Below are 16,155 nucleotides of genomic sequence, written 5' to 3' on the forward strand. Positions count from 1 at the left end.
CAGTCTGCCGCTTTTGACCACTCGGCCACTCTCCTTCGTCTTAGCTTTCGGCTTAGGATTCTTCTTCCGATCCTTCTCATTCTTCTTCTTAACCAACTCATCCTTCTCCGACATCTTACTGACTTTCCCCCTCACCCTTTTTTAAAAGGTTAAATTCATCAAGCACTGCATAAATGGCTTCGTAGGGCGACCCCCTCTCCGCCCAAGACCAAAGTAATCTCCTTTCTAGTCTAGTCTAGGCTTCTAGCCTTGGAATGAGTCCTTAAACTCCCCTAGCTAATGGGTAAAAGGATTGGGGTTGGTTGAATATATTTTCCGAAATAACCTAATCCTTTATTTGTAAGACCCGCATAGAAATATGCCACTGATGTGAGTAAAGCCAAAGCAACAGTAGTATTTATATCATTCCTGGGTGCGGCTAACTCCCCATTAGGTAATTGTATGATTTTCCAAGGTAAAAGAGCTCCTGACCAATTAGAAACAAAAATAAATAAAAACATAGTGCCAATAAAAGGAACCCAGGGCCCATATTCTTCGCCAATTTGAGTTTTACTCACATCTCGAATAAATTCAAGAACATATTCGAAGAAATTCTGACCCCCGGTCGGAATGGTTTGTGGGTTCCGAACAGCTATAGTGGCTGAACCTAATAAGATAGCAATTACAACCCAAGAAGTAATAAGTACTTGGCCATGTACTTGGAAACCCCCTATTTGCCAATAGAAATGTTGGCCTACTTCCATACCGGATATATCGTATAACCCCTTTAGAGTATTGATGGAACATGATAGAACATTCATATTGCCTTGCCCTCTGAAAAAATTGAACTTTAAACAAAATTTTTTGATTCAACCATCTCTTTGTCTACTTGAATCGGATATTTTGAATACCAACTAAGATTTAGAATACTAATAAATCACATATAATATCCCCAGCTATTTTTATCTCTTTTTTGAAATTCAGAAATAGTAAGCGATTCCATAAGGGCTTTTACGGAGCTTGGCCTGCTTTCGCATTAACTCACCATTTGGCCCCTTACTATAGATAGGGTGTTAGCGCTGTTTTTTGAAATAAGGACGTTTAGGTTTGACTAATAAGATAGAAAGGGGCAAGCCAAAACCCACTCTGCTGAGTTCGGCTTTCGGGGCTACCTACTTTAGGGCTTATGTAATATATAAAGAAGAACCCTCTTAGGCCTTTTTGTTTAAGGGCTGCTCGCCTTTTGAATAGAAGGAAGTGGGAGAGTAGAGGTTATTTCGGTAAACCGATGCATGAGCTGAGGCTCCCATGTCCCGTCGACCCTCTGAAAAAGTAAGGGCTCATAGGGAGTCAAAAGCAAGCAGAGTAAAAGGCGGGTAAAACTCACATAAGCAGAGGGGGAGACACATTCATGAAAAGCGAGAAGCCCTGCCGTGGGGGACTGACCAACTATGAATAGATCTTACTTATGCTTACGGGTAAGAACATATATTAGTCCGTATCGTGGGTCTATTTGTTACAAAAGGCGAACATCCCCTTTCCAAAACATTAACATAGGTCCTCGGGCAGACATCGAAAAGGGGGCGAAAAGAGTCTATTTACCTTTACAATATTTCGGAATGTATCATGGCTCTATCTATTCATTAAAAAAAAAGAGTTCTGTATCTCGGGTGAACAAATAGGCGTGGGGAAGAGTGAGAGGGGGGGCTACGAGCCCTCTCTCGTTGTTGTTCCCGGACCACCCACTCTTCCTTCCCCTTCGCCCGGCCCGGTGAGATCAGATTTCTAGTGATGCATGCTTTGACTTCTAAGGCTTGACAGGTCCTTTTGGTCGATTTCCAGTTGATTGCCTCAACCTATCGATTGAGTGAGTTGGAGAAGAAAGTCTTAGAAGGCTATGACTCTATAAGTTTCGCGTCTTATTTTTTTTGCGTGTCTACTATTTATTTAGGTGCAAAGAGCCTAAGCGGTCAAGCTATTATATTCCGAGCCTGCTCTCCATTTCCACCGTTGATGCAATAGAAGCTCTTAATGCAATATCTGGTGGTGAAGACATTCCCGCTGCTACAATTGGAGTTGACGGTCCTAGTTCTGTTACAGTAAGAGCTGTTGCTGGAATAACCAGTGCTAGTTACTTGACTGTTGGAGGAGAAACCACTGTTAGAAATGTTCACGTAGAAGCTCCTCTTTCATCTGCAGGTATAGACTTCTTTGGATCTTATCCGCTTCAGAGGTTAATCAATAGGGAAATCCGCATTTTTTTTATCTTCCTCTAAAAAATTCTTTTTTATGGGCATCTTCTATTCAAAAGGATCTTACTCAATTCAATAGAAACTTAACTTCTACCCCACTTACTCTAGGGCTTTTCTTCTCTTCTTCTCTAAGGGCAGTGAAAGCCATCTGATATAGGGCTTTCTCCTGTAATCTGTCTCTCGATAAGAACCTGGCCGAAGTCAGTCTTGTGTTCAATTCCGCGGCGGGAGCTTAGTAGTTGCTTAGTCGTTCAAAAGTCAGACTGTCGTAAGCCCGACACTATTCTATTTACTCTCTCAAATGAGGGGCTGGTTTATTTTGCGGGAATCGAATCCACAGCTATTGATATTGAATCCGCTGTTCTCACCTTAAAAGCTGGGTATCTCCCTTCAACCCTTTGAGCGAAATGCGGCAAAAGAAAAGGAAGGAAAATCCAACATAAAAATGCATTGTGGAATATTCGAAAGCTTCTTTTTTTTAGTCCAGCAAGGTGGTGAACATAAAATCAAAAAGCAAAAAGAGAAATGAGACTTTTATTTTGATCGAATTTTCTATTTTATATATTTTATTTTACTTTTACAAAATTTTTACAAAAAATGGGAATTTTTTCTTGTTGCTTGAATATTAACTATTCAATTAAAATGAAATATTACAACTATAACAGGCATTTTGGTTTTCAAATTCAAATTCGTTGGAACAAAAGAGGCCCGGCTGGGTACTGACCAGACCAGGCCGTGCTTATCTTAATTATTGGTTTAGTTTATGCATGGCGAAAGGGGGCATTGGAATGGTCTTAGCTCCTGAATATTCAGACAATAAAAAGAAAAATGGAAAAAATAAGATTGAGACAGTTATGAATTCCATTCAGTTTCCTTTACTTGAAGCCCTTGTTTGAGTGAGAGCTTCTAGAATGCCATTCATTTCGCAATAAGAAACTTTTCCACGTAGAGGTTTCAGCTACTTAAAGCGAGAGTGCATCCAAAAATTCGAGAAGAGTGCTCGGCCTTGGATGTTTCAGTTCGCCAGGTTGTCTCTTGCCTGCCCATGGATTCAGCAGCAGTTCCAAAGGTTGCCCTATTCGGGAATCTCCGGATCTATGCTGATTTTCAACTCCCCGAAGCATTTCGTCGATTACTACGCCCTTCCTCGTCTCTGGGTGCCTAGGTATCCACCGTAAGCCTTTCCTCGTTTGAACCTCGCCCTTCACTTTTAAGGCTATGCCATCCTAAGGTGCTGCTAAATGGATGGATCTTATCAACGTCCATGAATGATAAATCATAGATCGAACCGTCGAATCGGAAAAATTGGGTGCTATCATAAAGCTTTGTATCGGCTAAGTTCACGAGTTGGAGATAAGCGGACTCGAACCACTGACATCCGCCGCAGGGTAAACCACCGCCTCTCAGGTCCCCCGACTGATTCTACCATAGAGGCCAAATATGAATTGAGACGAAAGCTTTATAAAGCCCTTTGTAAAGATCCCGATCTTACTAGTGATATGCGGGACAAACATCGTTCTAAGTTGTCCAAGTTGCCAAGAAAGAGTTCCTTTGCACGAGTAAGAAACCGATGTATTTACACGGGTCGCCCTCGTTCCGTATATGATACAAATTTCTCGTATCGTTTTTCGTGGATTAGCAGGGTGCCTCGGAAGTAACCTAAAGTGCTATTTGAGTAGGTCTAGACTGACCACGACCATGCTTGCCCTTGCTCCCAGATGGAGCACCACTCTGTCCTCCTGTAGTCTTGACCTCTTGCTCTCCCTCTCGGCTATGTCCTGCCTCTTAGATGCCTTGCACCTAAGGGTGGTATCCAACACGTCGGCATAAGAACCGGTCCGAACAATCCCAGCAATTGCCACCATGAGATCGGAAATCAATGCTTTCGCGCGAAGTCCTTGTCACTGTGGAAAACTGGTACTTTCCTATAGTTGATCAAGGCTGCTTGAACTTTCAAACCTGGTCAGGTCTTGGAATCGGGCTAGGAGCAGCTATTGAATCTGGTGATGGCGGTGTGATAATGCCAGTCAAAAGGGAAAGAAAGGGTAAGACTTTGGTCAGGCAATTGTTGCAGTTTCTCATTCCGCAGATCATCCAATCCTTCTTCTTGAGCCTTTTAGAGGGCTTTCGGATAGTTCGGTACCGGCTATCGGTAAAGGAAGCATATGCCTCTAACTCAGCTAATAACATTGATTCAATTGGCATTGACATAATAGGAATATTTTGTCTATTAAGGAGGATTCCCCGAATACTTGAAATAGAGATAATCATAAAAAATGTGAAATATTTGATAGGATCCATTTCGCCCTTCCCTTCTCTTTTGGATGAATGGGGTGGTTTAGAAGGCGCTTTCCGATCTACGGTCCCTCGGAGCGAAGGGTTAGGCAGGTAGTATGGGCCCTCTGACTTCCAGCTATGTGCTGTGCGGCTCCCGTGAAGCGAATGAAGGGAAGCTGTTGACCTTCTTTTGTAGATAGAATCTTCAATGAGTGGAAACAAGCAACCTTACTAAGAAAGGTGCTTGTTGAGTAAGGCCCTTGTTGGAGCACGGCTCCCACATTGCACTGCCTGTCTCCACATCTATTCGGTAAAAGAAAGCTTCCAATGCTAGCCTCATTCCATAGTAGACAGCCCAAGCTTCGACAACTCCAGCATCAGTGGCGTGGAAATGACTCTTTGACATAGCTGAAAAGATGGTGCCAATTCAGTCCCTTGGTCCGGAACCTAATCCAGATGCCTTAACCTCCTTTCAAAGAGCTCTATCACAATTGACTTTAAAGCAGTCATTCGAGGCAAAAGGGAAACTATAGCTTATCGCTAATCGCTTATACCCGTCCGTCCTGATAGTGAGCTCCTTGGTCATCCACTCCCTGACGAGCTGCTTTCTCCTTCTGTCTTAGGTAAGGGGAAGAAAGAAGATTGGGGAACTCGAAAAAAGGATAGGCCCATCAACATTGACTCTTTGAAAACTACCAAGGTGGCATTCATTCAATCAAATCTTTTATGTCTATGCCAGCCAAAGGGCATAAGTGAACCAAAAAGGTGGATGGAGGGGCATTTTTAGCCCGATAGCTGGATGGTGGGTATTTTTAGACCTTTTTCAGTAGTTCAGGGCCATTTTTTACCCTTCTCCGTATTTTGAAAAATATTTTTTTCTAAAGTATTTTTCAAAAAAGTACCTTTAAGTGTATTTCTCTCAAAAGTCCGTTTTGGAAAAATACTTTTAGGGAAGCTACTTTTTTTGCTTTTCAAAAACTACTTTTACTTCTGCTCGAAAGCATTTTTTTTTCCTGTTAAAAATTTGGCCAAATACATTAACTTTAGAAAAAAAGAACTTTCGGACAAAAAATACTTTTGGCCAAAAATAAGCTTGGCCAAAAAAGCTATTTGTTAGTGATTGATATAATCATTTAAGATATATGCAAATATTAGAGTATTTAAGTTGAATTAATACTAATGGCTCATTAATAGGAAATCTTCGTAGAGCAAAAATATGGGGTATAATTAGAAACCGTCGCCGGGACTGGATCATATTGGTTTCATAGGAGGCATTTCTCATTCAACTAACAACTTAATTGAGCTTCTAGCAATTATGCACTGATTTAAAATAGCTGCAGAGATTCCACTGGAAATCGGGGGAAGTGCACGATTGGCCACTAATAACACATGTATTTACTTTTAAGTCACCGTTTAAAATGTCTTTAGTCTTTAGCCACTGCATTAATAAACTTTAACTACCCGGACGAAAATATCCTTCTGCTCATGTCCTTAACTTTTGAACTTGGAACTCTAAGTTCAGGACTTCAGGACTACATGTTCTTAACTTTTGAACCTGTAACTCTAAGTTCAGGACTTCAGGACTACATGTCCTTAACTTTTGAATTTGGAACTCTAAGTTCAGAACTTCAAGGCTACATGTCCTTAACTTTTGAACTTGGAACTCAAACTTCAAGACCAAGCGTCCTTAACTTTTGAACTTGTAAGTCAAAGTTAAGGACCTATTGTCCTTAACTTTTGAACTTGTAACTGTAAGTTAAGCACTGCTTGTCCTTAACTTTTGAACGTGTAACTGTAAGTTAAGGACTGTCTGTCCTTAACTTTTGAACTTGAAAATCAAAGTTAAGGACCTATTGTCCTTAACTTTTGAACTTGTAACTGTAAGTTAAGGACTGCCTGTCCTTAACTTTTGAACTTGTAACTGTAAGTTAAGGACTGCCTGTCCTTAACTTTAGAACTTGTAACTGTAAGTTAAGAACTGCTTGTCCTTAACTTTTGAACTTGTGTCCTTAACTATTGAACTTAACTTTAGGACTTCAAGACTACATTTTCTTGCTACCAAGTACTTGTATTTCATCTGAAGTGACTGAAGGAGTTTTCTGTTCAACATTTTGCGAGACTATTTCTATCTCTGGATCAATATCATAAGGAACTTCTTCGTCACTATCATCATTTGACTCAGAATCCGCAATCTTTGTATTAGCAGCTGTTTTCAAAACCAAAAGCATCATTATCAATCATAACAGTAGTGAACAAGCGCAAATTAAAACCTAAAGAAAATATTATATTGATACACACAAAACAATGGTCTTAAATTACCTGGGCTCTTTGTTTTTGTTTCTTGAGTTGAGCATTGCTTAGATAGTGTCACCTCAGTAGCTGGATTGCCGGTCTCATCTTCTCTAACACTTCTGGGAATTGGGAAATACACAACATATTTCAAGTTAAAAACACCAGAGAATATGAAATCCTTATGTTTTGAATGCATCGTTGTATTTCCGTTTGGGGAGGAAAGGGTAACACAGCCTTTTCATATTAATTTTAATAGACTAGTGGCTACTATTGCTAAGCATTAAAAATGCTGGATAAAAAGTAAATACCAACTTAAACAGTGGCTACCCCACGCCATTTCTACCTGGAAATCTCAAGAGACTCCACAAAGGTAATTAAGGTGATTAGTCATGGACCTCCACTTTTTGCAATTGAAGCAATGTGAGTAGATATTCTGTAAACTACGTTTGAAAGATAAATTGTGAATTATAATAAAAATTTGTTATACAACATTGAACTACCAGAGAGCTCTTATGCTTCCATTAGCTTGTAATTTTTTCTTAGTATTCATTTATAATATTTATCCAGTTAACCAAAAATATCACCTGATAAATTATGGTTAAACTATTAAATCTCATCTCAAACGTGAAAACTGTATGAAAGAGATTACAAGTAGAGGTGTTAAATTTAGTCCATAAAATTAAATTTTGTAAAATTCACCCAGACTTGAGCAAGGTTGTCATTTTGGGCATAACTCGAATAAGCCGATCTAAAAGTTTGGGAAAATTTGGGATGCATATATAGCCCAATTGACCCATAAGAAAAGGAAAAATCTCACTTTATATGTTAAAATAGCACGGTTAGCAAGTTTTCGGACTGGTCATTGAAAAATAGCCAGCGTTTGCAAAGTCATTGAAAAATAGCCACTATTTTGCTGCAACAGGGACTAGTCCAGCATAATATACTGGAGATTAGTGCACCTGTGTATGAGCTTCCAGCATATTATGCTGGAACTCCAACACGCGGAATATTCCAGCATAATATATTGGAGATTGGAGCACCTGTGTATGAATTTCCAGCATATTATACTGCAGCGGTATATTATACTGGAACTCCAGTATATTATGCTGGAGTTATAGTATACTTATGCTGGAACTCCATTATAATATGTTGGAGTTCCAGTATACTTATGCTGGAACTCCTAATATACTGGAGTTCCAATATACTTATGCTGGAACTCCAGTATATTATGCTGGAGTATTTTTCGGATTTTGAACAGTGTTTTCGTTCAGATTTATCTTTACATGAAAAGTGGCTAAATTTCGATTATAATTGAAACTGTGGCTATTTTTGAATGACCACTTGTAATCTGGCTATTTGTGAATTTCTCCCACTTTATATCCATTAGGCACAAACTATTTATCCTTTAATACCCAAGCCTAAGCTATTTGCTTTTTCTACCTATGCGGCCCAGAATATTTATCTGGCCCAACCATTAGCTATTTCTCTTCGGATTTGAAGTACAAAATATTAAAACATTCAGCTTCATTTTTGCAAGGTTATTAGTAGCTATTACAATCCTACAACTAAATAATTTGGTCTTGCTTTATTTTAAGTACCACCTATGATTACATAATATATTAAGTTTACTAGATTCGATTTTTTTTTTTGTGTGTGTGTATGAAGACCCACCACTGTTGAGTTTAAAGTTCCTGAATTTGAAATTTTATTTTGAAGATTTATTGTTTGATTTGATGTAGTTGCTATAAAATATTGCTTATAGTACCTTCAAGTAAGCTTCCCGGATCTAAATGTTTATGTGTATTTGAATATCCACCATTGTTGGGCTTGAAACTCTTGAATTTAAAATTTTTATTTTGAAGATTTCTTGTTTGCTTCAAAGTGGGTGTTATTAGATATTGCTTATAGTACCTTCTGAAAAGTTTGAAATTTTATCGCAGTTGGAGCTGATTTGAGGTGATTGAGATCGAATTTTTCAGCTGAAAATCAAAGAAGAACACAGCTATCAAAGAGTATATCGCTACGATATACAATATGCTGTAGGAGTATATAGATATACTGCTACGGTATATTATTATATTATACAATATATAGCAGCGGTATACTGTAATAATCGAAGAAGAACACAGTTACCTAATAGTATACAACTACGGTATATAATATCCTATAGGAGTATATAACTATGCTGTAACAGTATATTGTTATTGTGTACAATGTAATGCAATGGTATACTATAATAATACGCAATATACTACAACAATATGCTGTAATAGTATACAATATGCAATACAATATACCATAATAGTATACTTTGACTGCTATTTGTTGAATCATCTAGGTGCTATTGTGTTAAGCTAAAGTCATGGTTATAGTAACATTATCATATTGTAGTATACAATATAATATAATAGCATACCAAAATAAATAAGTTATTTTTTGATTTTTCCATCTAGGTCCTTACAAATGTTTTCTTCAACGAATTTTTTGATGGAGTTCCACGAAAATTATATGTATTCTATAAGAAGTAGGTATCGGAAGACATAAAGTACTAATAAATAAAAAAAACTAACAATAAATTGAATAAAAATAGAAAAGGAACGCGAAATTAAAAAAATAAACAAAAGGAAAGAAAAAAAAAGAAACGAACCAAATTGAGTATAAAACCAAATTGTGGTGAATAAAGAAATAAAGAATAATATGATTCTGGATATAAAATATGAACAGAAAAAAAGAATAAAGAATAAAGAAAAAAATAAATAAAAATAAGAAAAAATAAAAGGAGAAAAGAAAGAAAAGAAAAGCAAAGAGATAAAAAAGAAAATGAGAAGAAAAAAAAAAAGAAAGAAACAATTACCCGTAAAAACTGCAATGGGAAGGAAGAGCAATTAGTTTGGTGGGTAAAAAAATCAATGAGTAGGTAATGATAATTAATTTAGTTTTTATGAGTAAAGCTATAAAACTCCCATAAAAATATTTATCAAGCCACTTAAAAATAATTTTTTAGGTTTAGTTTGTCTGAAATAATCATGATAGATAGTAATTAAATTTTTATAAGAACAAACGAATAAAAGAGAAACACGTTTGAGTTGTGGGAGTTATAACCCAATCCATTGCTTATCTCAAATTGACTCGTCCATTTTGTCCCAAGCAAACATTGCTCGAGTTGTAATCTAACTCATTTATTGGTTCAACCTACTTTAATCTGCCCAAGTGTATCTGAAGTCGTCCATTTGAGACCTATAATTAGAAGAAAATAGCACTTTCTCATTATTTTTATTACGTACATCAAAATTTTAGATATTAATATTTTTTAAAAAAAAGTTTAAAAAATAGTCTTTTGAAAGTCGTATTTTAGGTTTTCTTATTTCACCAAATATTAGTTCTCGCCAACACTAGTAAATCTTTAATTTTTTTTTTATAAATATCACTATCCCACCTATAAGATGGCTTGTCGTTTATACACATATTTTTATGCATAACCATAATTAAGTGATATATATTTTTACTTTTAATGTAATTGTTAAGATTTTGAATAGCATGATTGGAAATAAACTCCGGGTATCAATAAGTTTCTTTCATGCCTTGTTTCCCTTTCCCATCTCTTAGTTCCGTTTCTCGACCATTCTTCTGTGTACTACTCCTGCAACCATACATTCCTAGTATAGTTATGTGCTACTATGTATATCAGTGGGGTGCAGAGGCGGACCTACGTGTATGGTAGAGGGTTCACCGGACCCTGTAAACATCAGGAAAAATTCTGTATATATATGTATTATATGTATATATATCTTGAAAAATAACTTTATATTTAATTGTGCACCTTAAAGCACAAAAGCCTGCTGGGGGCACTGGTCAAATGTGTGCTTACCTTTGCTTCTGTGCGTGTAGGATGTCCTAGGTTCCAGTTTGGACTCCATCATCTTCCTTAAAGAGTTTTTCTTTTTAGCTTAAATGGTAACTGTAGCCTACACTTTACATTTATTTATATCTTGCCTTTTTAGCTTAGGATTCAATTCTCTCTCTCCTCCCCCCCCCCCCCCTCCAAACCTCCATTTTTCTTTAATTAGTTTTTCAAATGTTTTTTGTTTTGATTAAACCCTAGCCTTAAAAGCTCTAAATCACTTCTCTCTTCCCTTTTCCCAAACTCCATACCCAACTTCACCTTTGTCGGCATCCGACAGGACCCAACAACTATCGGTAAATTTTTTTTACTAATAGTGCCCCCGTCATCTTCAAATCTTGAGTCCGCCTCTGGTGGGGTGTCATTTAACTCATAAAAAAAATAAATTAATGCAATCTACGAAGTTAAAGTGCATTAGTTGGATATTCTATGAGAATTTTATCTAGTCATGCTACATTACAAACCTATTTACACTTACTACAGAGTTTTTGTGTCACGACTCAATTTTCACTATAGGTCATGATAACGCCCAACGTCGCCGATAGATAAAGCAACAGTAAACTACCAACTTAATTATTCATTTTACTACGTTCAAAATCATAAATTTTATTATGTAAAGAGATTTACGCATTTAAAAGCATGGGTACATACATAATTAATAAGGCATAATAATAAAAGGTGACAATAATATGCAGATCCGTAACATCAACTAAAATATTTCAAAATCCGCTGTAACAATTGCATGAGAATTTACTAAGGAGTACAATAATAAAAATACAACCTCTGCATGGAATATAAATTAGTCTGGATGAAGTAAATAATATGATGGAGACTCTGTGGGTTGCGATACATAGCTTGTAATGAGATAAAAACTGTAACTAACAAAACCCTCCAAAAATTTCCTTAAACAATTTAAATCTCTCAAATCTCATATACTATCCCAACACGTCAGAAATATCAAGTGTCAATCTCAAACGGATAAGGAATACTATATAAAATGCCAGGCCTCGGTATAAGGGAAATCTCGTGAATATCTGGACTGTTAGCGATATAACGCACGATTATGTTGAGGCCGTATGGCCCGATCCAAAGTGATGTATACACCGCCAAGGGTCTACCAGTGCGAACTAGAGATGCATGTCAATATACTGCCGTAGGCGTACGGTCCGATCTACAAGAAAGGAAGAAACTTAACGACTTACGAGTCACGTGTATACAACACAGATACAGGATCATAAAGTAAATATGACTTTTTACTGTTCATTAATTATCTCGCCAAACAAGTCCGGGTAATAAGGCTCGGCCTAATATATTTCCAGATCAATTTTAATTATAAGTTCAATTAATTAAGCTAGCAAATTGAGTTCAAATAATTCAAATATTACATGATTAGATCTTAAGTCTACCCTGACATAAAAATGCTTTAGCTACGTATGGACTCTCGTCACCTAGTGCGTACGTAGCACCCAAAACTAGTAACACATAGCAACAATATCACCTAGGGGTAGGTTTTTCCTCACAAGGTTAGACAGGAGACTTACCTCGCTCCGAAGTTCCATACCGTATCCAGCACCTCTCTAACACCTCAAATCGTTGCCCATCAATCCATAACTAGTCAAACAACATTCAAACCAATAAAAAATATACTATAACACTCATAATTAACCAATTTATAACAATTTCCAACTCCGCTCGATAAGTCAACAAAGTCAACCCATGATAAACATTACCGATGATACCACGAACTCAAATATATAATTCCTAATTTCATGTGCAATTTCGTGGTCAAAATCCGAAAATACCAAATTTTAGGTTTTCTAAATCCCACAATTTCTACGAAATCTCATGTTTTAATCCATATATAAATAATGAATTTAACTTACAACAAATGGGAATAACTCCTCATAATAGATGATGAAAATCTCCTCTTCAAGATCTCCGAAAATCGCCCAACCAAGTGAAAATGTGAGAGGAATGGGCTAAGTCCCGAAATAAAAACTCACTTCTGCCCAGCGATCATCGCACCTGCGGTCACTTGACCGCATCTACAGTCTCGCAGGTGTGGTCCAAAGATCGCATCTGCGAACATCGTCTGCCTCCAACATTTTCACTTCTGCAGACAAGTATCCGCTTCTGCGATCCCGCTTCTGCGGATTTTTCTCCGGTTTTGCGCGTCTTCATCCCATGGCCCCTATCTACTTCTGCGGAAACAAATGTCCCACTTGCGGAAGCGCTCATGCGCTTAAGCCCCGCATCTGCGGAAAACCACGCCTGCTCTCCTCTTCACTTGTGCGCTTCTCTGCCCGTATCTGCGAGCTCGCCGGTGCAATGATTTCTTCGCACCTGCGAATCCATCCAGCCTCAACCCCAACTGCTTCTGCGACCCCTGGGCCGCTTCTACGGTCTCGCACCTATGGGTAAAACCTCGTAGGTGCAATCGCACTAGAAGCCTTAAGCTTCAACAATTCTTTATGTCCAAAACTCGATCCGATTCCAATCCGATTCGCACCCGGGGCCCTCGAGACCCCATCCAACCATACTCCCACATCCTAACACACGATAAAAATTTAGTTGAGGCCTCAAATCATGTCAAACAGCATTAAAACTATGAATCGATGATAAAATCATTCTCTCAACTTTCAAACATTCAAACTTCGACGAACGCGTCCGAACCATATCTAGACATTCTGGAATGACGCCAAACTTTAGGTACAAGTCACAAATTGTACTACAAACCTATTCCAAGGTTTGAAACCCTTAAGGATATCGATAACACCAAATTCCTCTTTAAACCAATGATAGGAAATTCTAAAAACCATCAAAATGCAACTTTCCACAATAAGCATTTAAATACTCCCAGACCACTCGATACTCAACCCGAACATATGCCCAAGTCTGAAATCATCATACGAACCTGTTCTAACTTTCAAATCCTAATTCTGCGGTCGTTTACTCAATACTCAAGCCCTGGTCAACTCTTCCAACTTAAACCTTCTGAATTGAGAATTTTCCTTTCGAATCAACTCTGAACTTCTCAAAATTCCATTCCGACCACACGTACAAGTCATAAAACATGAAGTGAAGCTACTCAAGCCCTCAAACCACCGAACGATGCGCTAGAGCCCAAAGCTATGGTTGGATCGTTACATTCTCCCTTACTTAAACATACGTTCATCCTTGAACGTGCCAAGAACCGCTCCGGAGTTGCCCCAAAACCACTATTTAACACCCCGTTTACCTATTCGTGTCACCACAACCCATGTGAGCACATTTGCTAGAGCCAGACTGAAGATCCTTCCTTTTACCTTAGCCAACAAATCTTAGAACCAAATTCCAGCATCTGAAATTCTCTACAAGACCTGATTCTAACATACAAACACTATATCAATCTTCACACGTTGTACCAAATGTGATCACGTACCCATGCTGAAACCACACAATGCACCTCATAATTCATATGCCCATAACAACATTCTCCAACCGTATGAGCTGCAAACTCACTAACCTGAGGCCCGTAGTATACCTTATATGCGCATAAGCCCTGATCCAACCATTGCGATACTGCAACGATGAAAATGACGCGTAGAAGCTCATACCCACTTGCCAAATCAATAAATCATGGAGTCTCTCCGCCTGCCAAGGACCATTACCTCATTCTGAACTGAATAGTGATATTTTCCCTTTAGTATACCTTACATACATCCGATCGCACTGATTTTAGGTCCAACAACCTCGTCTCACCTAGTACAAGCTGCTCGGGATATAAGCCACCTCAAACACCATCTTAAATCTCATACGACGCAATCAATGTGCCAACGAGCTACTACTCGAATATGACCCATAAGTAAGAACGAACCCTGGCAAGGAATTATCCAACCCGCGTAATGAATAAAATGACCAAACAGATGCTATGAACATTTCTCAAAGATAAGAAACAAGGCACGCAAAATAATCATAGGGAACAGTACTCAACATCTCACTGTTGTGGCATACAACCCGATCAACACATGATACCGTTGCAGCGTGCAACCCGATCCGAACATAATACCGTTGCGGCGTGCAACCCATTCCGAACATAATACCGTTGCGGCATGAAACCCATTCCAAACATAATACCGTTGCGGTGTGCAACCCGATCAAACACCATGCCCGTGGCGGCGTGCCACCCGATCCACACATGACAATCAATAAGGGAACTTCCATCAAGCCATGATGCGCATACCCACGAAATGCCCGAATATCGACCACAAGCACACCAAGTGCATAAATACAATCCTTGGGAGACGGAACGCGCCATGCGCTATAAAACCTCAAACACGACTAAAGTGCAATAAATGACCTATATCTAGAGATCCATCTTGCTCATATAACTCCACAAGCTACACGAGATCGCAACACATGTACGAATAATCAAGCTATCTCACAACCCATATGGCATAATAAATTGTTACATAGAATAGCTGATGACAAGAATACACATCCAATTCCGAAAGACTCCTCCATAAGCAATGCTACGCTGAATGAACGCACTGACTTGATGTAGAGCATACATTCATATTAGGTCTACTAACGGATCTCAAGTCGATTCCGATCATCCCATATTGGGATAACAACCTTCCAAGGATCCACAATGATCCTATTCATTACACGTACGAGCAGCCGTCCAATTCAAAACAAACTACCACAGTTCACAACTAAAGGAATAGAGTGCCTCTCAGGCATAAACTCCCCCATTAGCGACAATACAAAAATCTCCATGCCTGATTTCAATCTCTAACAATCAAATGACTAACATGTCACACCTACACGATCTTCCCGTAGGATATACTCCCACAACCTTCTGCACCAAGTAGTAAAATCTGAACATCATTGGCCATCGACCATGCTATTTATATGGTGCTAGTCAGGCAACCACATTTCAATACCCAAAACTTCTTTCACAAATAGACCATCCTCAGTTGTCTGAAAATAGTGCCAGCATACTCAGAACAACTGAAATCCTCCCTTACTCCTCCGAGCTCGTGAAATTCTCATCAACCTAATCGCAACCTTGATCCTCTACTTTTAATTTCCATACCGCTCACTGCACCTATCATGCTATTGTGCCAGAGTGCAAGAGTTTCATCATAACCCTTGAACCTCTAGTAGAATAAACACTTCATCGGATAGAACACTTTCACTGCACTTATTTCAGAAGAATAATTTCAACACGCAACCGAATTCCCATAACAGCAGAAAATACAGACCTCAAGTCATGGTCTAAATCGCCATAACTCTTCCGGGGTTCATTTACACATAACAAGGCCATCGGAATCAAACATCTTCAATCAATCAAACTGTGGTGGTTGTCGAGCTCGCACATACAACCACGAATCATCTGAATAGCTTAACACACCGAAGGAACTGACCATTTTCACAACCTTGGTGATTCAAACCATTATTAACTCACCCAAT

The sequence above is a fragment of the Nicotiana attenuata genome, unplaced genomic scaffold, assembly GCF_001879085.1.
Source record: "Nicotiana attenuata strain UT unplaced genomic scaffold, NIATTr2, whole genome shotgun sequence".
Taxonomy (NCBI): Eukaryota; Viridiplantae; Streptophyta; class Magnoliopsida; order Solanales; family Solanaceae; genus Nicotiana; species Nicotiana attenuata.